This window comes from Triturus cristatus, chromosome 7 (genome assembly GCF_964204655.1).
Source record: "Triturus cristatus chromosome 7, aTriCri1.1, whole genome shotgun sequence".
Classification (NCBI taxonomy): Eukaryota; Metazoa; Chordata; class Amphibia; order Caudata; family Salamandridae; genus Triturus; species Triturus cristatus.
In genome coordinates this window covers 204,008,194-204,036,095 of record NC_140590.1, presented here as the reverse complement: position 1 = coordinate 204,036,095, position 27,902 = coordinate 204,008,194, and the positions used below count along the sequence as shown (strand labels likewise).

Below are 27,902 nucleotides of genomic sequence, written 5' to 3'. Positions count from 1 at the left end.
TCAAGCCTCATTGCCTTTAACTTTCTCGGTGCAATGTCATGTGCCATAACTAGCTCAACTTGAGTTCGTAACTACTGACATCTGTGTGTTTTGGATGCCAACACTACAATCATCGCAACGCTTCTTATCACAGCGTGGTGTTTGACTTTGCCTGTTTTTTTTCTTACGGTGTGAATTTCTTATACATTTACTCTTCTACGATACAGGCATGATCTTTGCAGCGTCAGCGTGCCTCTTCGGGTTTGCCGGTTACATTATTTTTATTTGAATTAGGCTCACCTTGACACTCGCGCTGGCGTGCGCTACATTCTTCTTCGTGCCGATCGTTCCATCGTTCTTCCTCACGGGCGTGAGATGTAAAAGCATCATACAACGTCAGTGTCATCAGCTGGAACGCAACGTACAATACTACGTCTGTACCTCCATTTTGTTTTTTACTCGCATAACAACTTAGACTGGCTGTCAACGTGGATTCCTTTTGTCTCCTAGCAACCAGTGCGCTTCTCTTTAATCGACGCTGACACGCACATCGAAAATTAACTTACCCTGACTTTGCCGATTCAACGCTGACACGCACAGCAATAATTTTGTAATGCGTGCTATTTAAGAGTTACTTTCGTTTCAACATTGTTTTTCTTAAACGTGAGCTTTGAGAACTTACTCTGACATTGTCGATTCAGCGCTGGCACGCACAGCTGAGTTATCAACTGCGTGTCCTTATTCTTTTAATCCTGGTGTTGCGCTGACACGCACAGCTGATATATGTAAAGCGTGTCTCTTTCAAATCAACAACAGCACAGCGTTGACACGTATTCCTTTAATGCTCGTACTACGCTTATTTTAGTCTCAAATTTTGTGCAGTATTTCCTTCTTTATTTTATATCATGACAACTACCTCTACTGGTTCTTAAGGTTTGTCTAGTTTTGCACATCTCTTCTATATTTTCCTTCTTAACATGCAAAACGTCACTGCAGCGCCATTTTTTCTGCAATCTCCGGGTGACCCTCCTATTAAATGGTCCAAATGGAAGAAGGTTTTCGAGCGCTATGCTCGTGTCTGTGGTACCTCTTTAAGTGTGGAGAGGAAGACAGCTTTATTGATGCATTGTCTTGGGTCTGAGGGACAAGACGTCTTTGACCATTTACCTGATGTCCCTAGTAGTTCCAGTTCGGGTCTCAATGAGTATGAGCAATGTATTTATAAACTTGATGCTCACTACTTGCCAAAAGTCAGCACTATCTTAGAAAGATATCATTTTGGCAAGCGTATGCAAAAGGATGAAGAAAACATAGAGAATTATATAACAGAACTTAGACGCTTAGCTTCCAGTTGTAAGTTTGATGCACTAACGGATGAAAGAATACGAGACCAGTTTATGCTTGGTTGTGTATCTGAGAAAGTACGTGATGAACTCTGGATGAAAGATGAACCTTCTTTGGATGAAGTCCTAGTAGTCGCTAAGAGAATAGAACACTCTCTACAATGTGTAAAGGTGATCAAGAAGGATCTTAACAAAGATGTGTCGGTGATTAATACAAGTTCGGCGTCAAGGAAAGAAGCAGTCAAGGGTGACTCTCACGCAAAGACACGAGTTAAAGATATGAGTGTAAATAAATCCAGTGAGAATCCTAACAGGGGTGGGAAGTGTTACAGATGCAATAGCACTTCACATTGGGCAAATGATAAGTCGTGTCCTGCACTAAATGCTACATGTTCTCATTGTAAGAAGAAGGGTCACTTTGTAAGTGCCTGCAGGTTCAAAAATTTAAAGAAAAAAGTTAGCGAAGTCTCTGATGGCAACACATCAGATCAACATGATTTTGAGTGTGGACAAATTGTGGTCCAGGTTGGGGCTGAGGGGCCTCTTGATTTCATTTTAGTGGAGGGTCACAGAACTAAGGTCTTGTTTGACTCAGGAGCCAAGATTACTATCATTTCAAGCAAATTCTTTGAAGATAATTTGTGCAAGAAAGTTAAACTATTAAAGCCAGACATTCGTCCAACTGCATATGGAGGCGATCCCATTGAGTTAAGGGGTTACTTTAATGGTCTAATTGAGTACGGTGAGCGTTTTGCTAGTGGGAAAGTTTATGTTTCAAAAAAAGGTGATAGCATCATCAGCTGGTTGCACCAAAAAGATCTTGGTGTCATGTTAGACCCGAACAGCAGTCCTCCTATCATTCTCAGAGAAAAAAGAAGTGTTGAGTCTGTGGTGGACAGTTCTTCACTACAAACTCTTTTGATAAGCCAATATCCACTGGTTTTTGGTGATAAACTAGGTTGCCTTAAGGGTTACTGTCATAAGATTAAACTTTTTCCTGGTTCAGCTCCTGTTTCCTGTAAAGTCAGAAATGTTCCGTTCACTGTCAAGGAAGACATGCTTAAAGAGTTAAATAAACTGAAGTCCCAGGGTATAATTGAGGAGGTTGAGGGTACATCTTGGCTTGCTCCGGTGGTGGCCGCAAGGAAACCTGACAATTCTTTGAGGCTCTGTGTTGACCTCAGACAACTCAATAAATGTGTTCAGGTAGATAAATATCCCTTACCTAACATATCTGAGCTGTTGAGCATGGTGGGTGGGGCAAAGATATTTAGTACAATTGACCTAACATCGGCGTACCATCAAATCTTACTTGACGAGTCCTCCAGAGATCTAACTGCCTTTATCACTCCGTTTGGGACATTTAGGTTTATTAGACTCCCATTTGGGCTGGTGTCTGCTGCCTCGGTTTTTCAACGTGTCATGGAGAAAGTCTTAGTTAACATCCCTGGGGTTTGTGTGTACCAAGACGACATTTTGGTATATGGATCTACTGTTGCTGAACATGAAAGAAGGGTTAGGCAAGTGCTGGACAAGCTTACCTCTCACAATTTGACTGTAAAGAAGGAAAAGTGTAGGTTTGGTCTCAGCAAAATTGACTATCTAGGACACACTATAAGTGCGGAAGGTGTAGTTCCAAAAGCTGATCTTGTAAATACCATTAGGGACCTTGTGGTTCCTTCTTCCAAGGAGGAACTCATGAGATTTTTAGGTATGGCTGAATACTATAATAAATTCATAAAGAATTTTGCTGAGGTCACGTTCAACATGAGAAATTTGTTAAGGAAAGGAGAGAAATTTAGTTGGAATAGTTTGTGTGACAAGGAATTTAATGACATAAAAATGAAATTACAGAATGCTCCTAATTTAAAGAATTTTGACCCCAGCAAGAGCTCTATTATATCTACTGATGCAAGTCTAAAAGGTATTGGTGCAGTCCTGTATCAAGGGGGTGTCCTGCCTGAGAATACCATCATGTTCATTTCTAGGTGTTTGAAAGGGGCTGAATGCCGCTATTCTGTAATTGAACGTGAAGCCCTTGCGGTACACTGGGCTATTAAGAAATTTAAAAAGTTTTTGTGGGGCACCTCATTTGTTGTAAGAACTGATCACAAGCCTCTTTGTGAGGTATTAACTAAAAAAGGAATTGACTCTATATCTCCCAGAATTTCAAAATGGGTGGTTGGATTACAGGGGTTTAATTTCATTGTTAAACATGTTCCGGGGTCAGAGAATGTTGTTGCAGATACTCTTTCAAGGTTAGTTCCTGACGAGCAACAAGACAAATTAGATCAAAATTCAGATCCATCTTTTAGTCTTCCACAGGACTTTGTCTGTGGAGTGGATTATAAGGTGATTTCTCACGAGAGGTGGTTGGATGCTTGTAAGTGTGACAATACTATTCAAGAAGTCTCCAAATTAATCTGTGAGGGATGGCACCATAAAGATCAAGGCAGTGACTCAGTGAGAGATTTCTGGTTGGTTAAGGATCAACTTTCTAGTTGTGAGGGGTTGTTGTTGAGAGGTCAAAAATTAGTACCCCCAGCTTCTTTAAGGAAAGAGGTCTTGGATTTGGCACATGAGGCACACTTAGGTATTTCTAAAACTAAGGAGAGGGTGCGTTCTAGCTATTGGTGGCCAGGTTTAGACACACAGATTGAACATTTAGTCAGAGAATGTGTCCAATGTGCTCTCAGCGAAAAGGTTTTGAAAACCAGGACACAGCCCATGGAAAAAAGAGTTCGTCCGCGTGGGCCCTGGAAGGATACTGCTCTTGATATTTTAGGGCCTATTCATGGAGATGGTTCTGACACGTTTGTTATAGTAGTCATGGATTTGTTTTCTAGGTGGCCAGAAGTAATTTTTGTGAAGAATATTAATTCTGGTACGGTTATTCGATGTTTAAAAGACATTATTGCCAGGGAAGGAATTCCTGAGACTTTACTTACAGACAATGGTGTGCAACTTGTTTCGAGTGAAATGGAGAGTTTTCTTGGTGATTGTGGCATTATTCACAAGAAATGTTCTTTGTATCACCCAGAATCCAATGGAACAGTGTAAAGATTCAACAGAGTCTTGAAGGAAACAGTGTCTTTAGCAAAGTCCAATGGTCTTAACTGGCAGGAGGAAGTTTTGAAAAGAGTGTGTGTGTATCGGTTTACCCCACATACTACTACAGGGAAGTCTCCTTTTCTTTTGTTTCGTGGAAGGGACCCTGTTACTTTTTTAGATCCACCATGGGTAAATAAATTTCTTTCTAGCAGATCTCGTGAGGTTGATTCTACATCATGGCAAGAACAGGAGGATTTGAAATGTTCTAAGAGTAAAGAACACTATGATGTTCGTCATGCTGTTAAGTCCACAAAGGTTAAGGTGGGTGATTGGGTTCGGATCAAGAGACCAGGCTTTGCTGTGTCTGGATCTAAATTCACCAAACCATTAAAGGTTGTCAAAGTGTTCAAGAATGCTATAAGAACTAGTGATCACAGGGTTTGGAATCTAGGTCGTGTTGCTGTGTGCAATACTGATGTAACATCAAGCTTTCCTCACACTGCCACGGAAGGGGAAGGAGCTCCGGAGGTCTATATAAGGCCCAAGAGAAATTCTTGTCTTCCTTCCTATTTGAAGGACTATGTCACTTAATTAATGCCACATGATGTTAATGTGTTTATTGTTATGTGTTTTCTGTTAGTTGTAAAGGAGGGAGATATGTTGTAATGGCTTTCTTTCCCTGTAATTACATTTGTCTATGTTCTTCACTCTGATGATGCTTAGTGTTCTGGAATGTCAGGACTAAGCCAGCTGTGGAATGTTAGTGAGCAGTGAGATGATTATCTTACTGACAGTTGGGTGGATGAGTTGTTATTACCCACTACTTTGAATAAACCTGTTTGGAAATCTACAACTAATCTCTCCATCTTCATTCATGACAAAGAAGTTACCTTTACAACACATGGCTTGGCAGTTCGGGCTGGACTGTTCCCATGAGGCACAGGGTCAGACTGATTTGCATATGGCCATGTCTGAACTGGTGTGGCAGAGTGGGATAAAGAATGGATTAAACCCAGATCAGTTGACTGGGGGTGAGTGCTTGCAATGTTCAACACTCCGTCCATCATTTCCTTTGGTTTTTGCTTTGTTCGCCATTAGTTGGCAGGGTATGCTCAGACGTGAGTCCCTTGCTCACTTTGCCACTGGATTCAAGCAAGCCTGGCTGAAGACGGCTGAAATGCCAGAAACCGGTCCTAGGAAGCTTGTTTCCGGTCCAGGGAAGACATGGCTTGGCAGTTCGGGCTGGACTGTTCCCATGAGGCACAGAGTCAGACTGATTTGCATATGGCCATGTCTGAACTGGGGTGGCAGAGTGGGCTAAAGAACAGTGATGGATTAAACCCAGATCAGTTGACTGGGGGTGAGTGCTTGCAATGTTCAACACTCCGTCCATCATTTCCTTTGGTTTTTGCTTTGTTCGCCATAAGTTGGCAGGGTATGCTCAGACATGAGTCCCTTGCTCACTTTGCCACTGGATTCAAGCAAGCCTGGCTGAAGACGGCTGAAATGCCAGAAACCGGTCCTAGGAAGCTTGTTTCCGGTCCAGGGAAGACATGGCTTGGCAGTTCGGGCTGGACTGTTCCCATGAGGCACAGGGTCAGACTCATTTGCATATGGCCATGTCTGAACTGGGGTGGCAGAGTGGGCTAAAGAATGGATTAAACCCAGATCAGTTGACTGGGGGTGAGTGCTTGCAATGTTCAACACTCCGTCCATCATTTCCTTTGGTTTTTGCTTTGTTCGCCATAAGTTGGCAGGGTATGCTCAGACATGAGTCCCTTGCTCACTTTGCCACTGGATTCAAGCAAGCCTGGCTGAAGACAGCTGAAATGCCAGAAACCGGTCCTAGGAAGCTTGTTTCCGGTCCAGGGAAGACATGGCTTGGCAGTTCGGGCTGGACTGTTCCCATGAGGCACAGGGTCAGACTCATTTGCATATGGCCATGTCTGAACTGGGGTGGCAGAGTGGGCTAAAGAATGGATTAAACCCAGATCAGTTGACTGGGGGTGAGTGCTTGCAATGTTCAACACTCCGTCCATCATTTCCTTTGGTTTTTGCTTTGTTCGCCATAAGTTGGCAGGGTATGCTCAGACGTGAGTCCCTTGCTCACTTTGCCACTGGATTCAAGCAAGCCTGGCTGAAGACAGCTGAAATGCCAGAAACCGGTCCTAGGAAGCTTGTTTCCGGTCCAGGGAAGACATGGCTTGGTAGTTCGGGCTAGACTGTTCCCATGAGGCACAGGGTCAGACTGATTTGCATATGGCCATGTCTGAACTGGGGTGGCAGAGTGGGCTAAAGAACGGTGATGGATTAAACCCAGATCAGTTGACTGGGGGTGAGTGCTTGCAATGTTCAACACTCCGTCCATCATTTCCTTTGGTTTTTGCTTTGTTCGCCATAAGTTGGCAGGGTATGCTCAGACGTGAGTCCCATGCTCACTTTGCCACTGGATTCAAGCAAGCCTGGCTGAAGATGGCTGAAATGCCAAAAACCGGTCCTAGGAAGCTTGTTTCCGGTCAAGGGAAGACATGGCTTGGCAGTTCGGGCTGGACTGTTCCCATGAGGCACAGAGTCAGACTGATTTGCATATGGCCATGTCTGAACTGGGGTGGCAGAGTGGGCTAAAGAACAGTGATGGATTAAACCCAGATCAGTTGACTGGGGGTGAGTGCTTGCAATGTTCAACACTCTGTCCATCATTTCCTTTGGTTTTTGCTTTGTTCGCCATAAGTTGGCAGGGTATGCTCAGACGTGAGTCCCTTGCTCACTTTGCCACTGGATTCAAGCAAGCCTGGCTGAAGATGGCTGAAATGCCAGAAACCGGTCCTAGGAAGCTTGTTTCCGGTCCAGGGAAGACATGGCTTGGCAGTTCGGGCTGGACTGTTCCCATGAGGCACAGGGTCAGACTCATTTGCATATGGCCATGTCTGAACTGGGGTGGCAGAGTGGGCTAAAGAATGGATTAAACCCAGATCAGTTGACTGGGGGTGAGTGCTTGCAATGTTCAACACTCCGTCCATCATTTCCTTTGGTTTTTGCTTTGTGCATAAGTTGGCAGGGTATGCTCATACGTGAGTCCCTTGCTCACTTTGTCACTGGATTCAAGCAAGCCTGGCTGAAGACGGCTGAAATGTCAGAAACCGGTCCTAGGAAGCTTGTTTCCGGTTCAGGGAAGACATGGCTTGGCAGTTCGGGCTGGACTGTTCCCATGAGGCACAGGGTCAGACTGATTTGCATATGGCCATGTCTGAACTGGGGTGGCAGAGTGGGCTAAACAACGGTGATGGATTAAACCCAGATCAGTTGACTGGGGGTGAGTGCTTGCAATGTTCAACACTCCGTCCATCATTTCCTTTGGTTTTTGCTTTGTGCGCCATAAGTTGGCAGGGTATGCTCAGACGTGAGTCCCTTGCTCACTTTGCCAATGGATTCAAGCTGTCCGGTTCTGAGTCCACGACAGAGAGTCCGAGATCCACAGGAGCGAAGAGAGAGCCCCTTCGCTCTCACAGGGTCCAGCTTCCTGAAGAGAATAACACACTACAGGAAGACTTGGACCCCCTAGAGGGCGAAGAGACCGGAAAGGACCACCGGGTTTTCTACAGGGATGTCAGGTATAGGCGTCAGGGTTCCTACAAAAAGACAAAAAGAACAAGACAAGTGTAAGTGGATTCCCCGAGACCCTCCACCCTCCAATAGTATTTAGAACCTTGTATACCTCCTCATACTCACACATTAAAATTTAGGAACTGACAGACGATTCAAAATAAGAAGCCCCTGCTCCTTTGATTCACCCAGGAAATGAGGACAGGAGGCGAACAGAATGGAGAGTGTTGGCTGTGTCACACCTGCCACGTTTGTACAAAGCGCTGTGTGGCGAGTTCATAAACAAGAGAGATCTCCAATGTACGGTAAAGTCCTTTCTTCATGTGAGTCCCTGGGTTGTTAAAGTATTAAGCAAGCCTGTCTGTCCCAAAAAAGGTTTGGACTCTTCGTAAATCAAAATAATATTGAAAGGCTGTAGAATCTCCTCTAAACTGATAGTCAGCGGTAAGGATCTTCGGGAAGTCACAGCGCGTTCCTGCGCTGAGGGGGTTAAAGGGCAATTTGTGTAGCACGCCAAACAGCGCTCCCGGTCAGAAACAAAACAGGCAAGAGTCCTACGCAGCGCTTTTCGCGCTACAGATTCAAAAATAATGCAGCGATGAGCCAGCGCTACTGATATCGTCAATGTAAAACAAAATGGTCTCAATAAAGTTTCATGGCGCCAGTTGAGGACACGCTCCCCACCGGCACTGAAAGGAGTTCTTCAGGATGTAGAGGAAGCATGAACTAAATCAATATGCAGCGCACTCACGGTTCTGCATCTTCACACGGAAATGATCCGCCAAAAAGGATTCCACCAACTCGTGAACACTTGACAAACGACGATCGGATACAGGGAAGCTCCAAACGGGAAACAGGGGCGTGGTCCCAATCCAGGAAGTGAGGCCAAGCATTGTTGGTAAGGAGCAGGCAGCCTATATGCCGGTTGAAGTCACGTGAGCTGGTGCAAGGCTATATGGGAAGGCATACAAGGCTCTAAGCATTCTGGGACTTGGAGTTTTCCTGTGTTTTACCTATAATAAGAGTACAGGAAGCACGACCTCTAACAGTTCTCCCCCCTAACGGTCTAATCACAGGTCTGGGTTTGTTGGGATGCAAGACATGAAATCTCCTAATTAAAACTGGGGCATGTACATTCTCTGCTGGTTCCCAGGTTCTATCCTCCGGAGCATACCCCACCCAGTCTATTAGGTATTGTAACTTTCCTTGGTGTCTGCGGGAATCAACAATGCGTCTGACTTCAAACTCCTGCTCACCATTTACAGTGATGGGAGGAGGCGGAGGCTCCGGACTAGAGGGAGGGATGAAGGGTTTGAGGAGAGAAATGTGAAAAACGGGATGTATATGCAAATCTGGTGGGAGATCTAATTTCAGGGCTACTGGATTTATAATCCTAAGTATAGGGAAAGGTCCTATATACCTGGGCCAGAATTTACGCGGTCCTGTTAACCTGAGGTTCTTTGTGGATAACCATACTTGATCGCCCTCAGAGTAGACAGGAGCCTGGCGCCTATGTCTGTCTGCCTGTTCCTTCATCTGATGTTTGGCGTCAAGTAATTCCCTGGTAGCTTGTTCCCATATGGCTTTAAGGTTCTTGTGGTGTTCGTGTACTGCAGGAATGTTCAACATTTCGGGGGGAAGTGAGACAGGGAGGAATTTGGGGTGTTGTCCTGTTACAAAGAAAAAAGGAGACACTTTGGAGGCGGAATGCGTAGAATTATTGTAAGCGAATTCCGCTAAGGGAAGAGCCTGACTCCATTCGCTGGTTATAGTACTCAATAAACATCTCAAAAATTGTTCAAGAGTTTGGTTTGTCGTCTCCGTTTGTCCATCCGTTTGCGGATGATACGCTGATGACAGACGGTGATCTATCTGTAATGTTTTACAAAGACCTTGCCAAAATTTAGAGATGAATTGAGGGCCTCTATCTGACACTATAACTGAGGGCAAACCGTGTCATTTCACCACATTGTCTATGAAGATGTCAATGAGGTCAGTGGCGCGGGGTAGTCTCTTAAGAGGAATGAAATGGGCCATTTTCGATAGCATATCCACCACCACCAGAATAGTTGTATAACCCCTGCTTATCGGCAAGTCAGTGATAAAATCCATGCTGATAGTGGACCAAGGGCACTCAGGGACAGGTAAAGGGTGTAAGAGACCAGCGGGAGCACAATGCATAGATTTTTGACGTGCACAGGTGGAACAAGCTTTGCAAAATGCAGAGATGTCGTGATGCATATCTTTCCACCAGAACCACCTTTGACATAGTTGACGAGTCTTGTCGTTGCCAGGATGTGCAGCCATAGGTGACATATGGCACCACTGCAAGATTAAGGAACGTGTTTCAGGTGAGGGAATAAAGAGTCTTCCGTCATGGTAAAACAAGCCATTTACCACTGTATTCAAGGGCTCTGCTAACCATGTCTCCTGCCCTAGAATTTTATATTCCTGTTCTAATTAGGCAAGAAAGGATTCAGATTTACTCTCATCCTGAGTATCCAAAGCTACAATCTTGTTTTCTGGTATGATGGGTACTGATTCTTCCTCTGTGATACGGATTTCCTTACCTAACCGGGATAAAGCATCCGCTTTTCCATGTCTCGCTCCCGGCCGAAATGTGATAATAAAATCGTATTCACAGAAGAAAGACACCCATCTCATCTGTCTTGGTGTGAGGGCTCTAGCTGATCTAAAGAATTGCAGATTCCGATGATCAGAATAAATTGTGATGGTATGGGGTGAGCCTAATAAATAATGCCTCCACTCTTGGAAAGCCATCTTTATGGCTAACAATTCCCGTTCTCCAATAGTATAATTCTGTTCTGCTTGGGAGAGAGTCTTAGAAAAATAAGCAACAGGATGGAGAGCACCTGAACTTTTGTCGCGCTGCGACAATACTCCCCCCACAGCATACTGTGAGGCATCAGCTTCCACGAAATAGGGTAAAGTCTCATCGGCATGGCGGATTATGGGGGCAGAGGTGAATCTGTCTTTTAAAGCCTGAAAGGCTGATTCAGCGGTTTTATCCCACTCAAACTGCACTCCTTTCTTTAGCAGTCTAGTGATAGGAGACACTAATTCTGAGAAATGGTGAATAAATCTTCTATAGAAATTAGCGAATCCTAAAAAGGATTGGATTTCTTTCACTGTTTTGGGGCTTTTCCAATTGGTGATAGCAGTGACCTTAGCTGGATCCATATGAATCCCATCAGGCGAGATAACAAACCCCAAGAAGTCTACCTTTCTGGTGTGAAACAAACATTTGTCCAATTTGGCAAATAACTGGTGTTCCTGTAAGCGTTGCAGTATAAGCCTTACATGCTCTACGTGTTCTTGCTCGTTTTGTGAATATATTAAAATATCATCAATGTAGACGATGACAAAGAGATCTAAGTAGTCTCGTAAGATCTCATTCACAAAAAATTGGAAAGCTGCTGGAGCATTACATAGGCCAAACGGCATAACACAATATTCGTACAACCCGAATTTCGTACGAAATGCTGTTTTCCACTCATCTCCCTCTCTTACTCTGATCAAATGGTACGCCCCTCTTAGATCTAATTTGGTGAAAATCTTCGCCTTACGTACTTGATCTAAGAGAGTGGAAATGAGTGGAAGAGGGTATTTGTTTTTTACCGTAGCTTTGTTTAACGCACGGTAATCCAGGCATGCTCTCAAGCCTCCCTCTCGTTTGGGAATAAAAAAAAGGGGCGACGAGACAGGGGAGGTGGAATGTCTAATAAAACCTTTTTTCAACATCTCCTGTAAGTAGTCATGAAGATATTTGGTTTCTGGTTCAGTCAATGCGTATATTCGACTGACGGGCAGTTCCGCTCCAGGGATTAAATCAATCCTACAATCATATGCGCGATGTGGAGGTAAAGCTGTCGCTTTCACTTCATCAAATACACTAGAAAATTCCTGATATTCTGCAGGCAGGTTCGTGGCATATGCGAACTCTGTAGCACAACATAAAGGCGTTTGCCAAAGCGCCGTTTCTCTATAACAATGCAGTGTGCAATAGGAAGACCGTAACGTTACTGTTCTAGCTACCCAGTCTATGTGAGGGTTGTGTTGTTGTAGCCATGGTACTCCTAAAATGGCCCCAAACGTGGGAGTGTCTATGAGATCAAAAGAGATAGTTTCCGAATGGCCATTGTCACATACCATGATGATATCTGGGGTTTGATGTTTAATCAAACCTGATGACAATTCAGATCCGTCTACAGCTCGAACCCTTTCAGGATGAGGTTTTGTGATAAATTGTAGTCCCAAGGCTTTGGCTACAGTTATATCTAAAAAATTCCCAGTAGCCCCGGAATCCAGCAGAATATCCATAGATTTTCTCCGTTGAGAGGGCAACATGAAAACCACAGAAATAATGAAATGCTTTGGTACAAGAGGCACGTGGGTGAAGACAGATGACGAGATCTGAGAGACCGAAGGACTTGGGAAATCGATCTCTAAATTTCCCAAGTCTTTCAGTTTTCCGGAACCGGTACTCCCCCTGATTTGTTCACGTTAATACCACCTAATTTTTTAGGCTTCACGGGGCATTCTCGGGCAAAATGCCCACCTTTACCACAATAAAGGCATAAATTCAAACGTCGTCTTTTTTCACGTTCTTCATCCGTTAGAGGGCCTCTAACCCCACCAATCTGCATTGGTTCGCTCGACTCTTTGGGGTCTTTTTTGTCAGACCTGGAAAGAAAAAGACGGGGGTATTCCCCTTTTGACTTCTCTCCCTTCCTTTCTGTCAGTCTATGGTCCAACTTGACCACTAAATCAATGAAGGAGGAACAATCTTCGGGAGGGTCTACAATCTGTGACAGAATGTCTTTTAATTCGTCTCGTAAACCCCTATAAAATAATGAAGTTCGTTTATCTTCAGGCCACTGTGTCTCAGTTACTAACCGGTTGAACGTGGTTATGTACGAAAGGAGATCCTTCGTACCTTGTTTCAAGTTCAGTAACTCATTGTCACTAGCCTGCATATAAGAATGTCGCGCAAATAAACTCTGCATTCTTTCTTTAAAGTGTGCTAAATTGTAAAGAACTGGATCGTCATTCTCTACTAATGGAACCGCCCAAAGCGCGGCGTTTCCACTCAGATATGAAATGATGAAGGCCACTTTGGCCGCATCATCAGGGAACGCCGCAGCTCGACACAGGAACTGGAGATGGCACTGGTTCATGAAGACTGCATATTTAGTGCTATCCCCGTTAAACCGTTCTGGCATGGCCAAAGGAGTATGAGGTGGAGTGAGAACAGATACATTAACTGGGGCAGCCTGGGAAACAGGAGGCACAGATCCATCTGAGGTCGGAAAGTGGAAATGACTTGGTTGGATATAACTGCGCTTTTGTTTGGGAAATGTACCTGACCCTACGGACTCCACTGATGTGTGTGTTTTTTCTATGGCTAACTCTGTGGCCAAACGCTGATTCTCCCCTCGTAATGCTTTAAGTTGTGCCTGTAAGGTAGCTACTGTATTTACTAAGTCAGACATGGCAATGTCAGGGTTGTCAAGGCGCAAGGGTTCTACCCTAGTCGCATTAAAAGATGCGCCTTGCTCCATCTTCGCTCAGGGGATGTGAAAGATACGTGGGCTTGGCCTTCTGTCCGGTTCTGAGTCCACGACAGAGAGTCCGAGATCCACAGGAGCGAAGAGAGAGCCCCTTCGCTCTCACAGGGTCCAGCTTCCTGTAGAGAATAACACACTACAGGAAGACTTGGACCCCCTAGAGGGCGAAGAGACCGGAAAGGACCACCGGGTTTTCTACAGGGATGTCAGGTATAGGCGTCAGGGTTCCTACAAAAAGACAAAAACAACAAGACAAGTGTAAGAGGATTCCCCGAGACACTCCACCCTCCAATAGTATTTAGAACCTTGTATACCTCCTCATACTCACACATTAAAATTTAGGAACTGACAGACGATTCAAAATAAGAAGCCCCTGCTCCTTTGATTCACCCAGGAAATGAGGACAGGAGGCGAACAGAATGGAGAGTGTTGGCTGTGTCACACCTGCCACGTTTGTACAAAGCGCTGTGTGGTGAGTTCATAAACAAGAGAGATCTCCAATGTACGGTAAAGTCCTTTCTTCATGTGAGTCCCTGGGTTGTTAAAGTATTAAGCAAGCCTGTCTGTCCCAAAAAAGGTTTGGACTCTTCGTAAATCAAAATAATATTGAAAGGCTGTAGAATCTCCTCTAAACTGATAGTCAGCGGTAAGGATCTTCGGGAAGTCACAGCGCGTTCCTGCGCTGAGGGGGTTAAAGGGCAATTTGTGTAGCACGCCAAACAGCGCTCCCGGTCAGAAACAAAACAGGCAAGAGTCCTACGCAGCGCTTTTCGCGCTACAGATTCAAAAATAATGCAGCGATGAGCCAGCGCTACTGATATCGTCAATGTAAAACAAAATGGTCTCAATAAAGTTTCATGGCGCCAGTTGAGGACACGCTCCCCACCGGCACTGAAAGGAGTTCTTCAGGATGTAGAGGAAGCATGAACTAAATCAATATGCAGCGCACTCACGGTTCTGCATCTTCACACGGAAATGATCCGCCAAAAAGGATTCCACCAACTCGTAAACACTTGACAAACGACGATCCGATACAGGGAAGCTCCAAACGGGAAACAGGGGCGTGGTCCCAATCCAGGAAGTGAGGCCAAGCATTGTTGGTAAGGAGCAGGCAGCCTATATGCCGGTTGAAGTCACGTGAGCTGGTGCAAGGCTATATGGGAAGGCATACAAGGCTCTAAGCATTCTGGGACTTGGAGTTTTCCTGTGTTTTACCTATAATAAGAGTACAGGAAGCACGACCTCTAACACAAGCAAGCCTGGCTGAAGACGGCTGAAATGCCAGAAACCGGTCCTAGGAAGCCTGTTTCCGGTCCAGGGAAGACATGGCTTAGCAGTTCGGGCTGGACTGTTCCCATGAGGCACAGAGTCAGACTCATTTGCATATGGCCATGTCTGAACTGGGGTGGCAGAGTGGGCTAAAGAATGGATTAAACCCAGATCAGTTGACTGGGGGTGAGTGCTTGCAATGTTCAACACTCCGTCCATCATTTCCTTTGGTTTTTGCTTTGTTCGCCATAAGTTGGCAGGGTATGCTCAGACGTGAGTCCCTTGCTCACTTTGCCACTGGATTCAAGCAAGCCTGGCTGAAGACGGCTGAAATGCCAGAAACCGGTCCTAGGAAGCTTGTTTCCGGTCCAGGGAAGACATGGCTTGGCAGTTCGGGCTGGACTGTTCCCATGAGGCACAGGGTCAGACTGATTTGCATATGGCCATGTCTGAACTGGGGTGGCAGAGTGGGCTAAAGAACGGGGATGGATTAAACCCAGATCAGTTGACTGGGGGTGAGTGCTTGCAATGTTCAACACTCCGTCCATCATTTCCTTTGGTTTTTGCTTTGTTCATAAGTTGGCAGGGTATGCTCAGACGTGATTCCCTTGCTCACTTTGCCACTGGATTCAAGCAAGCCTGGCTGAAGACGGCTGAAATGCCAGAAACCGGTCCTAGGAAGCTTGTTCCGGTCCAGGGAAGACATGGCTTGGCAGTTCGGGCTGGACTGTTCCCATGAGGCACAGAGTCAGACTGATTTGCATATGGCCATGTCTGAACTGGGGTGGCAGAGTGGGCTAAAGAATGGTGATGGATTAAACCCAGATCAGTTGACTGGGGGTGAGTGCTTGCAATGTTCAACACTCCGTCCATCATTTCCTTTGGTTTTTGCTTTGTTCGCCATAAGTTGGCAGGGTATGCTCAGACGTGAGTCCCTTGCTCACTTTGCCACTGGATTCAAGCAAGCCTGGCTGAAGACCGCTGAAACGCCAGAAACCAGTCCTAGGAAGCTTGTTTCCGGTCCAGGGAAGACATGGCTTGGCAGTTCGGGCTGGACTGTTCCCATGAGGCACAGGGTCAGACTGATTTGCATATGGCCATGTCTGAACTGGGGTGGCAGAGTGGGCTAAAGAACGGTGATGGATTAAACCCAGATCAGTTGACTGGGGGTGAGTGCTTGCAATGTTCAACACTCCGTCCATCATTTCTTTTGGTTTTTGCTTTTTTCGCCATAAGTTGGCAGGGTATGCTCAGACGTGAGTCCCTTGCTCACTTTGCCACTGCATTCAAGCAAGCCTGGCTGAAGACGGCTGAAACGCCAGAAACCGGTCCTTGGAAGCTTGTTTCCGGTCCAGGGAAGACATGGCTAGGCAGTTCGTTCTGGACTGTTCCCAAGAGGCACAGGGTCAGACTCATTTGCATATGGCTATGTCTGAACTGGGGTGGCAGAGTGGGCTAAAGAACGGTGATGGATTAAACCCAGATCAGTTGACTGGGGGTGAGTGCTTGCAATGTTCAACACTCCGTCCATCATTTCCTTTGGTTTTTGCTTTGTTCGCCATAAGTTGGCAGGGTATGCTCAGACGTGAGTCCCTTGCTCACTTTGCCACTGGATTCAAGCAAGCCTGGCTGAAGACGGCTGAAACTCCAGAAACCAGTCCTAGGAAGCTTGTTTCCGGTCCAGGGAAGACATGGCTTGGCAGTTCGGGCTGGACTGTTCCCATGAGGCACAGGGTCAGACTGATTTGCATATGGCCATGTCTGAACTGGGGTGGCAGAGTGGGCTAAAGAACGGTGATGGATTAAACCCAGATCAGTTGACTGGGGGTGAGTGCTTGCAATGTTCAACACTCCGTCCATCATTTCTTTTGGTTTTTGCTTTGTTCGCCATAAGTTGGCAGGGTATGCTCAGACGTGAGTCCCTTGCTCACTTTGCCACTGCATTCAAGCAAGCCTGGCTGAAGACGGCTGAAACGCCAGAAACCGGTCCTTGGAAGCTTGTTTCCGGTCCAGGGAAGACATGGCTAGGCAGTTCGTTCTGGACTGTTCCCAAGAGGCACAGGGTCAGACTGATTTGCATATGGCTATGTCTGAACTGGGGTGGCAGAGTGGGCTAAAGAACGGTGATGGATTAAACCCAGATCCGTTGACTGGGGGTGAGTGCTTGCAATGTTCAACACTCCGTCCATCATTTCCTTTGGTTTTTGCTACATTGTAAGAACGTCAGGTGTATCGATCCGCATGGCTAAATGCTGAAGTAATTATTTAATAGCACTTGCTATTTATTCTTAATTCTTTTATAGCGCTACTCACCACAGCGCTTTGAATCACATGCACACATTATACGAGGCAATCACAGAAGTCTGCAAATAAATGTACAGGACATGTGACCTTCATGGTCATATGTAACAAGGGGTAGGAGTCGCATATCATCCTTAATGGTAGACATTGTGTGTTATATGTGTGGCCTGTAGAGAACCAGGAAAGCATTGAACACGTCGTTGTTGGGGTTGTCTCTGCTTATAAGACTCTATTACAACTCAAAGAACCCTTTTTAACAACAGTAGATTAATGGCAGATTCAGGAAAATACCAATAAGGCTTTAAACCCACGCATTGAAGTTTGGCTGCAGCTCCTTGATGCTAGTTCATAGCTCACTGTGCTATATTAGAACCATTTCTGTGTCAAAAACAGTAACCCATTTACCTACCTACATAAAGTACAAATCTGGGGGCGTGTCCAAGATGGCGGAGTGAGCAGAAGCGTTTTGCTCAAGTTCCGCCCCCCCTGGCCCATCGCATTTACATAGCATCCCCATCTGCTTCTATTTGCCACCGGAGGCTCCCCCCTGCCGAGGGGCACTGGCGACACCACTAAGTCGCATGCAAAAGTAGTCCGCCCCCTTCCAAATTGAGGAGTTGTGGGCCCGGGTCTCCCCTGGGTGGCCATCGTGCCTCGTCGAGAGGAGCAGGGGGTTCTTGGCCGCCCGAGTGGAGCTACGCCCGGGCCCGTACTCTCACAGCGACGAGAGCACTGAGTGCGATCCCGCCGGCACTGCATCTGGAACTTTGAGGTGCAGAGGCGGGGAAGCAGCGCTATCTGGATTCTGGAAGAGGGTGGAGTAGGCCTAGGCCCGGACCAGCCACTGGGCCTGCTCTGAGGACTGCGGGAGCGATCTTTGGAATACAGCCCGGCACCTAGTGGTGTGACCGCGGAGGGGCTGAAAACTTACCTGAGCCTTTTGCCGATCTGGAGGCCAAATGTCACATGACTTCATGCTAATGCCTTCCGCAGCATCTCCCTGAGACGACAACGGCCGTTCGCCCCTTGAAGAGGTGCCATCTGAGGCACGACTACGGTGGACTGCAGAGAATGGTGAGCGGAAGAGAGCCTAGAGAGCGATCAGCATTATAATCATATAGCAGGTCATGCTGCCCCCAGAGGGGCCCAGTACAGGAACGGTGACCCTAGAGAGTGCAGCCTCCAATGACGGGTTGCGTATCCAATGTGGGCCTAAAATGTAATTGAAGACAGTCTGACTCGTGTCCTTATACACCGAAGCCCAGAGCAGTCTATATATCATTGCACCCCCCCCCCCTCCCCCCCCATGGCAATCGGCACCCACTTGACTTTGACGGAGGCCCAGCCTGTGGCAAATCTCCTCTGGCCCAAGGAGGAGATCGATGGAGGGCGGTGGGGCGCAACCTGCGCTATACCTCACAGCAGCTTTTTGAGCATCCGGTGGTGGTCCGAGACTGGATTCTTGGGTCGGTGAGACGCGGTGGCTTCAGGGTGCGGCCCTCATGTTTCCCCGCTGTCTGCCACTTGGAGTCGCTTGCTGTCCTGAGGTGGAGGTTGACCGGATGACATCTGCTGTTGTAAGCTCATATAATTTGACACAGATCCTTCTCTGGGACTGCATACCACCCCAAGCGCTGCACTAGGAGAGAGGTGCGGCCTTTGCTTAATGAGGGGGCCTTCTTGGGAGTCTGGAGTTCTTATTCGCCTCACTCCATGAGGACATATTGGCGGTAAAGACTGATCTGCAGTCACATTTGAGAGAAGTGCGTCGGGATGTCAATGCAGTGGGTGAGAGTGTGGCGGCCCTGGAGGAGGACACGGTGACTAGGGATGAGGAAATCACTGCACTCCAACAAGAGGTCATCCGATTACAGGACCAACAACTTGACCTCCAATCGCATACAGAGGACCTGGAGAATAGGTTGAGGCAGAACAAATTCTGCATTTGCGCTGTCCCCACTGGCGCAGAAGGAGCGGACTTGTAGGGGTATGTGCAAACCCTATTTAACTCTGTTTTGAGCTCCTCTGCGGAGAATATAGTCAAAGTGGATCGTTGTCACCGTGTGGGTCCTCCCCGCTAGGCTAATTGTCCTCCAACGGACATTTTGATCTGTGTGCAAGACTTCAAGGTAAAGGAAGCCATTTTTAAAGCTGCCCGATCCAACCAAGCACTGCAGTTTCAAGATCACTCCAGTAGCTTTCAGGCTGGCAGCAAGAACCTTGCAGAAGCAGAAAGATTTTCGACCCATAATCAACCATTTATGCTTCTCCGGAATAGCCTACTCCTGGGGCCACCCCTTTTGCCTAATATTTCGATACGACAGAAAGCTCCACCAGCTTTGCTCCTTGGAAGAGACCTGCAAACTCCTTAATTTGGACCTTAATGATCTGGCTTCACAGAGCTCTTCCACTGGGGACAGGACTTCACTTGGTCACCGGCGAAGCTCGAGGGAAGGATTCAGACTTGAGCGCCTTCGCCCTGACTCTGCTACTATTGTTAAAGAGAGTTCGGCGGGGATTCGCTCACTCTATATCGCTGAAGGAGATGCATCGGACCCTCCCAGTTTTGGTATTTCTAGATGGATGGGGTGGATTGCAGTGTTGGGCCTGATGGGGGTGGGGGCGGCTGAGCACGCCATTGGTGAATATCTCTTGCCCTCTTGTTTGCCCCCATACTTACTGGCCCCCCTTCAGGGACGGACTTTGACTATTTCTTGTTAGTCAATTATTTTAGTTGTTTTGTTGTAATATTGGGGTTGCTAATTGGTTGTTGTGGGTCCCCTTCCGGTGAACCAATTTCGGTACACCCCCCATTTACGCACACCCATAGCAGAATGGAGCATATACCACACCTTTTTCATATCTCACCGTAGATTAGTAGTGCACAAGTCTGGCCTTCCAAGACTCGCCATTATCATTATGCCCATGGAGACTAAGATAATTAGCCTCAACGTCCGAGGCCTTAATAATCCTACTAAGAGGAAAGCAGTACTATCCCTGTTGGAGCAATCCAGGGGGCTTGTTCCAGGAGACTCACCTACTTCCAAAAGATACACACAGAATGCATGCTAGAGGGTTTCCACAGCAATTGTGGTCTGCTGGGAAGGGCAAGAAAAGAGGAGTGGCTATCTTATTTTCCAAACATTTTACTGGCACAGTTCTGGGTCCTGTGGCCGAAATCAAAGGCCGCCTGCTGGCCCTTCGGGTGTGGATGGGTACATTCCATTTTATGCTGGCCTCAATTTATTCTCCCAAGGAGCACCAAGAGGCCTTTCTGCTGGAAGCCCTAGCCAAGGTACTTCACACCCCAGATGCTGCAGTAGTATTGGCTGGGACTTCATTGTATTGATGGATATTGAGCTGGACTGCTCTGGCTTGGGGGTTGGTGGCACAGGAGCACTGTCATCCGGGAGCCGGGAATGGCTGGAAGAATGTGGAATGCGGGACGTGTGGCGCACCCTGCACCCTGGAGAATGGGATTATATCTTTTGTTCCGCTGCCCATAAACTTATGCTAGGCTGGACCATTTCCTAGTGCCCCCCCTGCTTGGGAGCGCATCCGGGCCTCGTCTTTTGAGGCCACGTGCATATTACATTGACTATGCACACCTCCCCTCCCCAAACTAAGCCCCTGTGGCATCTTCGAGAGTCGAAGCTGATGTCCCCAACGACTATGACCGTGCTTCAGAATGCTACACGGGACTACCTAGCGATCACAGTGATTTCAAAGCCTGGCAAAGACCCTAAGCTTTGCAGCTCATACAGACCGATCTCATTGTTGAACATATATGCGAAGTTGTTTGCTAGCATATTAGCCCAGTGCCTTAACCTCATAATGCCCGGTCCTGTAGATCCGGACAAGGCTGGGTTTATCCCCGGTCGGCAGTGTGTTTACAATACCAAACACCTTTGTCATCCGATAGATAAAGTTCAGCGTTCCTGCGAAGAGGCCTGGTTGCTGGCAGTGGACGCGGAGAAAGCCTTTGACAGGATACATTGGCCCTACATGTTCGCAACGCTTGAGTGATTTGGTTTGGGCTTACGCTTTCTAAATTGCATTGCGAGTATTTACGGTTACCCCAGTGCGTCTGTCAGAGTGAATGGGACCAGATCTAGCGGTTTCCCAATCGGTCAGGGCACGAGTGTGATCATTTTCAATGTCTTCCTTTAATTCCTAAGGAAAGATACTAAACTACTGAGCCCTGACGAAGTTCTCACCATGAGAACGAAACGCGTTGGCTGACCGTATAATCACCTATTCTGTGAGAATTAAATGATTGAAAATAAAGATTCATTTGAAAAACTAAAATACTGGCTTCCTGGACTTCATCACCTGACGCACGCCCAACCCCTCCATTTTGCTTAGTATTGCAAGTTGATGCCTTGTGGGTAGGTCATACAGTTTTAGAGAGTCCTTACCTTTAATTGTTCATAAATATCTGAAAACTGTCGCTGTTTTTGAGCAGCAGACAGACATCAGTAACTAGAAAGGCACCGCCATAGCAACCGGGAGTTAACCTACCAAAGATATTCGAGTTAATATGGTTCTGGCGGACTTCAAATGTCATCAGTCAGGTACCTACCAAAGATATTCGAGTTAATATGGTTCTGGCGGACTTCAAATGTCATCAGTCAGGTTACAACCAAAAGAAAAAGTGCAAAAAAATCAAATTCTGCCTCCCATAGAAGCACTCTTAGCGTTGAGTGGATATAAAAGGGAACTGAACCAGCCAGAGTAGGTATTAGGTTGAGCAGAGATTAGGTGAAAAGTAAAGCATGGTGGTGAGAGGTGGATGAAAGTGGGCAGAATCAGCAAAAATATTTTTGTGAGTGGAGAAAACGTAAAAATTTCATGGATCCAATGTGTGCTGCTAAGCCCATTGAGCCTTCTGCCAATGTTTGCAATTTCCTATCTCTTTATTTTATATGTGAAAAATGTAAATAAATTGTCTTAGTTTTCAGATGCATGTGTCATCCTTCACAAAGGGTTGTGATTTAAAACCATCCTCAATTTATTTGCTGAATGTCAACCTTCTCTTTGTGTACTCTATTACTCCTCTTGCCCTTTCTGTTAACTCTCTCTTCTAGTGGAACCGATTCCAGCACATGTTCTGTCCAGAGATCTAGATACCTTGCTTGCCTCTTCATAGGGTCATATCAATGTAAAAACTAAAAAGATGTGGTTGTTTCTCTGCTCAAAAAACCTTCGGCTGGCTTAAAACTTCACAGCATCTTCTGGCATCTCTTTGCTACCATTTTCTCAAATGTCTCACAATATTTTTCGGTAAGTATTTTGTGAGGCATTTCCTTTGAGTCAGGGTCAATAGATGATTAATTGGTAACATCTGTTGAGAATACTGCTGTTCATGATTGTTGTTTTAGAACTGGCTACTTCATTTCATTTGGATAAGAGTTATTCTTTTTAGAAACTTGTCTCTCTAAAGGTGTCAAATGCAAGCAGTCAAAGCTTACTCTAGGAGGTGATAAGGATATTGGAACTCAAACACGGTATGCCATATTAATCATACCAGATTAGCGCCTTATTCAGCCAACCTCACTTTTTATCTTTTCTAAGAGACTGATTTAGGGTAGATGGTTATGGAATGACAATGCTAAAAATGTGTTCTGTGACTAATTGTCCCCCGATACCCAACAAACATCTTACGATATCTCAGTGTGTGCAAAGTGTTCTGTAGTCCACCCTGCAAAACTCAAGTACTGCGAGACCCAATGAAGGGGTTAGATTAAGGCAGGAAAGGCAGAGAATCCACAGTAGAATGACAGGCCTATGGCCGGCCACTTGGGGAGATGATTTTCTTTTTATTACGGTGGATAAACTGGACACCTTGCTTGGGCTGGCTTGGCCGCTGGTGCACAACCCAAAAGGCTGCAGCAGCCTTATGGTTGTTGTGCACAGAGTTATTCTGACTGTGCTCACAAAGCCAGCTGTCTCATTGTAACGTGCTGAACATGTTCCAACCTTTGTTGCTTCTGTCTGCCTCTTCTTATATTTTGGAATCTGTGCCTTCTGTTGTTGGCTGCAGCTCCTGCAGGTCACCCACAAGATCTAGCATGTATATTTTGTGTTGATCCCCTATGGTTGCTGAAAACCAAATGCCTTACCTTCAAGTGACTCCCCAGCCCCACCCACCCTTTTCACTACTGAAGGCGAAGTCTCGCTGTATAGTTCTGGGACAATCTGACTTGAAATTTTAATCATACTCACAATAAGTTAACATCGTAGCAATCATATCATTTTTAGAGAGCGGTAGGCCTAGCTTTTTCAGCCCCATAGTACAGCTTTAAATATGCATACTTATTTAATTAGGACTTTTGTTTATATTTTTAGCATTTTTAGTGATATCCACACTAGGTAAGTAGTTTGTTGCAAAGCTGCTTCAACAGTGACAGGAAATTAATGTTCAATTGATGTACTTCTTGTGATGTTACATCTTAGAGGGGCCTCGCATGTTCCTATTCTGCCCTGGGCCTCACAAACCCCAGAACTGGCCTTGGGACTGAGACTATACCTCATTGATTGTGTGTGTCCACGATGACAAGCCTCTCCATGCTCAGAGGGTACGTGTGCAGAATGAGAAGCATTTTCTCAGTCTGAGTGCAGGTTTGCACAATGAGCACTCTAAGTGTAAGTGTGTGTAGGGATACACCTTTCCTCACTCTGTGTCTGAGTGCACTTGTGCATGTTGAGAAGCATGTTCCCCACTATGGGTGTACATGTACAGACTGAGAAGCCTTTCTTAACTCTTAATGTCAGTGTGCACATTAAGGAGTCTTTCCTCACCGTGAGTATAAGTGTGCACATTGTGAAGCATTATAAACCTTTATTTGCTCTTAGGGGTCGATTAGGATGTAGGCTGGATCGCCACCGCCCGCATGGCGGTGGCGATCCGCCCTACATCCTTCCCCGCCCACCACCCATTTCCGCCGCCATATTAGTACATACAGGTCGCACAGGTGACCGGGCGGAAAAGGGGCCTGATATGGTGGTGGTGTCCATATTAGAAAGGCAGCGGTAAGCTGCCTTTCTGTGGTGGCAGCGCCGCCACGGAAAGGCATGCGGAATGTGACTTCGAGGGCCGGTTGCGGGCCCCCAGGGTATTGGGGGCGTGGGGGGTGCACATGGGGGGTACCTATGGTACCGCGCGGTGCCTGTCATCTTGTGCATGACAATGTACACAGTGCATTCCCAGCATTGTGGCGGGCGGTGCTGTGAGCACCAACCGCCACAATGCTGGGAATGGAGGATGCCACCGCCACGGTGGCAGTGGCATCCTATTTACAGGTGGGGGACCGCCGCACCACTGGCGGCCGGTCCCAGCACCGCTAGGGTGGCAGGCGGACAAAAGTCCACCCGCCATCCTAATCAGCCCCTTAGTGTGACTCACCTTTTTCGTTTTCAGTGTACTATGCATATTGAGAAGCATTTCCTCACTATGAGTGCACTTGTGCACAAGAGAGTCCTTTCTTCACTATGAATGTATGGTGTGCACAAGACAAGTCTTCAGTGAGATGGTGTGTGCACACTGTGAAGCCTTTTCCTCACTTTAAGTATATGTGCACACATTGAGAAGCCTTTCTTTACGCGAGTGCACATGTGCATAATGACTATGAATCACAATCATTAACAAACAACACTATTACAACACTAGAGCATTATAAGCTACCTTTTGGGAACATTAGGAAGCAGCAGAGACAAAACCATGTCCAAGCAGCAATTGATCCTGTATCACAAGAACTTTGACACTGCCATAACATGTTCCTGTCAAAAAATGCCTTTCTGTCACAGATGTCTGGTACTCTCTTTGGTAACAATTGCCACAGAACAATTCCTTTCTTTCCTCTATAAAGTATGACAAGGAGTTATACAGTTGATCCAAACAATTAGATGAAACGTACAACCTTTCCTGATCGTTTTATCCCTGATTCAGAAATATTTTCGATCGTTTCTTTGAACAATATTTTTTCTTTTCAACAGCCAACAAGGTTTTGCCCTAGAAGTTTCCATGCTATGGCCACTTTACTTCACCCCTTCAGGGGCCATATGTACTAACATTAGGAATACTGATTTCCCAATTGCGATTCTCTCCAAATCGCCATTAGGAAATTGGTATTCCTAATGTATGAAATTCTTTTGAACTTCATTAGAGATAGAAATCATAGCCATCCCAAGGACGGTAGCCTGCTGAGGTCAGCAGACCACCATGTCTGTTATTGCTTTTTATAAATGCAGCCCGTTTTCCTTATAGGAAAATAGGATGCGTTTAAAAAGAAAAAAGAAAACATTATAGTTTCATTTTTCAAGAGAAGGCAGTGGTCCATGTGACCACTGCTTGCTCCTAAAAAATATTTATTTTCCATTCTCAAAAGGGGAAGGGATCCCCTAGGGGCCTCTTTCCATTTGTGAATTGGTTCCCACCTCCTTCAAGGAGTCGGTAAAATATGAATGTTTTGTGACCATAAATCAGTCTCAAAATATTCATACGTCACATTCAGATTTGGTATTTGGAAGAGGCTCCCTAAACACACCCCTTCCAAATACCAAATCGCAAACACAAATTGCGCGATTCTGTAACGTGTTACCTAATCGCAATTTGTGTTTTGTACATTTGTAAAAGTATTTTTGCGGTTGCAAACGGCCCAATTCCAACCGCAAAAATGCTTCGTACATGTGGCCCTATATTCCTAGAAGAACGAGATCTACATGGTGCTATGCGGGTCCTACATAAAGTACAGACCTGACTCAGAACTCAGATAAGTTTTCAGGGCTTTCCTGATGTTAGCCTCTGTCTGAATAAAACGAAGATAACAATGAAGGAGATTCCAGGCTTTGGTCCCTAGGACAGCAACTGATTCTAGTCCAGAGACAACCCCAACCATAGATCTTGATCCGCACTGCTCACATTCTGGAAAGATACTCTGAAGGCAGCAGATAAGACGTTTCACCTGATCCGCCAAGCAAACGCTCCACAGCTTTCAATATGGTGGACCACAAAGTGCACTCATTTACATACAAATAAACATGTTCAACACATTTTTTTTTTTCAGAGTTTTATATAGCGCGAACTAGACCCAAATCCAATCGGGTATCAGAGCGCTTTACATAGAACCCGTTATGTTACATGAGGACACACATTCATTTTTTGTTAGGCATGGGGAGATTAAGTGATTTGCCCAGAATCACAGGATGTTCAGCGTCATTACAGAGACTCAAACCCAGTTCCCCAGGTCTGAGGTTGAGCGCCCTAGCCGTTAGGCCAACTCCTCTCCTCCACATGTGTTTCTTATTGAGCTTCCATGCAGTTGTGTAGCTTTGGGGGGAGTATAAATGCATTCTTGGCTTGGTAGTTGGGTTTGGGGTCTACTATCTCTTTGCTGTTTTTAGGTCTCGCCTACGCAGTGCGCATTCGCTGCATAGGAGGGCCCTTAGTCGTCGCTCTGCTCATTTTCAAGCACACACTCGTGCTTGTGGCGGCATCCACCTTGCAGGAGTGAGCAGCGGCGTGCTACAAGCACGAGTGCAGTGCTTGAAAATGAGCAAACTGCGCGTGCACGCATGCACCACTCCAAGGCTCACCTCCTGCTCCCCCTCTCTCTCACGCGCGCATTCGGCATACTTATGTAGAATCATGTGATTTTCAGCCCAATTCCTGCGTTTTGCTTCTGCTCGATGTAACTTGGTGTTTGAATCGGAGCCAGATGTGTCAACGTTTCAAATAGTCGATTTAAACGCGGTGAATGCCAGAGAACGAAATTGGCGTGCTCCCTCTAGAACCGAGAGGGACATTGGTGTACTCGGTGATAACTTTGATCGTTGACAGTCGTAAGCTGCTTTCTTAATGCAGACCCTGGAAACCGACACTAGTGTATCTGTATTACAAGGCAGTTCAGTTTCACTGAGAACTGCAAACCTGTTGACCTCGGGCCATAGGGGCCCCTGAGAAGAAAGCAACGGCGACCCCTTTCCCCGCTGAAGGACAGCTGGCATCCGGACAAGGGTGGGTTAGGCTTTTAATCGCTCTGTGTCTCACGAGCGCGACTACTCCAGAATTACAAGGAGACCACAGGTAGTACGTCGATGTACTACATAAAGTATTATATTCCCGGTTACTCTGGCTTGGTATTCAGAATAGGGTGTCAGCGATTATTCATACAGCGCTGAACACTCGCTTCGCCCGTAAATGAATCCTGCAATGTGTCAATAAAATTATTAAACTTCAACTGCTTCTGCCAACCAAAAACTGTGATCTACTTTTGCGTTGCATGTAGAAACAATGATTGGGTTACAGTAATGAACGAGTCTTGCTGTGGACATTGGTGTACTCGGTGATAACTGTCAACATTGACAGTCATAAACTACTTTCTTAATGCTAACCCTTGAAAACTACACTGTCCATATAAAACGAGAGTTCAATTTCACTGAGAACATTAGGACTTTGACATGTGTGACATTCATCTCTCGGATTTCATTTGAGTAGAGCAGGAGTGACAATTTGCAGTGGGGAGCAGAGGTGGGATATGGGCACCACTACCTTTTTATGGACTGGCTTGACAGAGCAGATGTCGCCAGACAATTTTGTGGGAATTACCAGGAGAGGGGATTTGGATCCGTCCACATGTTGGGGGACATGAGAATGTTTTTTGGGCAGAAGTTGTGTGCTTCCACAAAAAAGTTATTGCTCTCTACTAAGCTGTGATCATTTTGTTTATTTATCCAGCTGCCTGAGGTTGAAGGTTCAGGGGCATGACAC

At 46.1% G+C, this 27,902-nt stretch overlaps 1 protein-coding gene across 1 annotated transcript in view; it reads left to right on the top strand.

The window, feature by feature from the left end:
• The window catches only part of GRAMD1A (GRAM domain containing 1A), a 676,680-nt gene that overhangs the window by 231,851 nt on the left and 416,927 nt on the right, over positions 1–27,902 (top strand). The window lies entirely within an intron of this gene.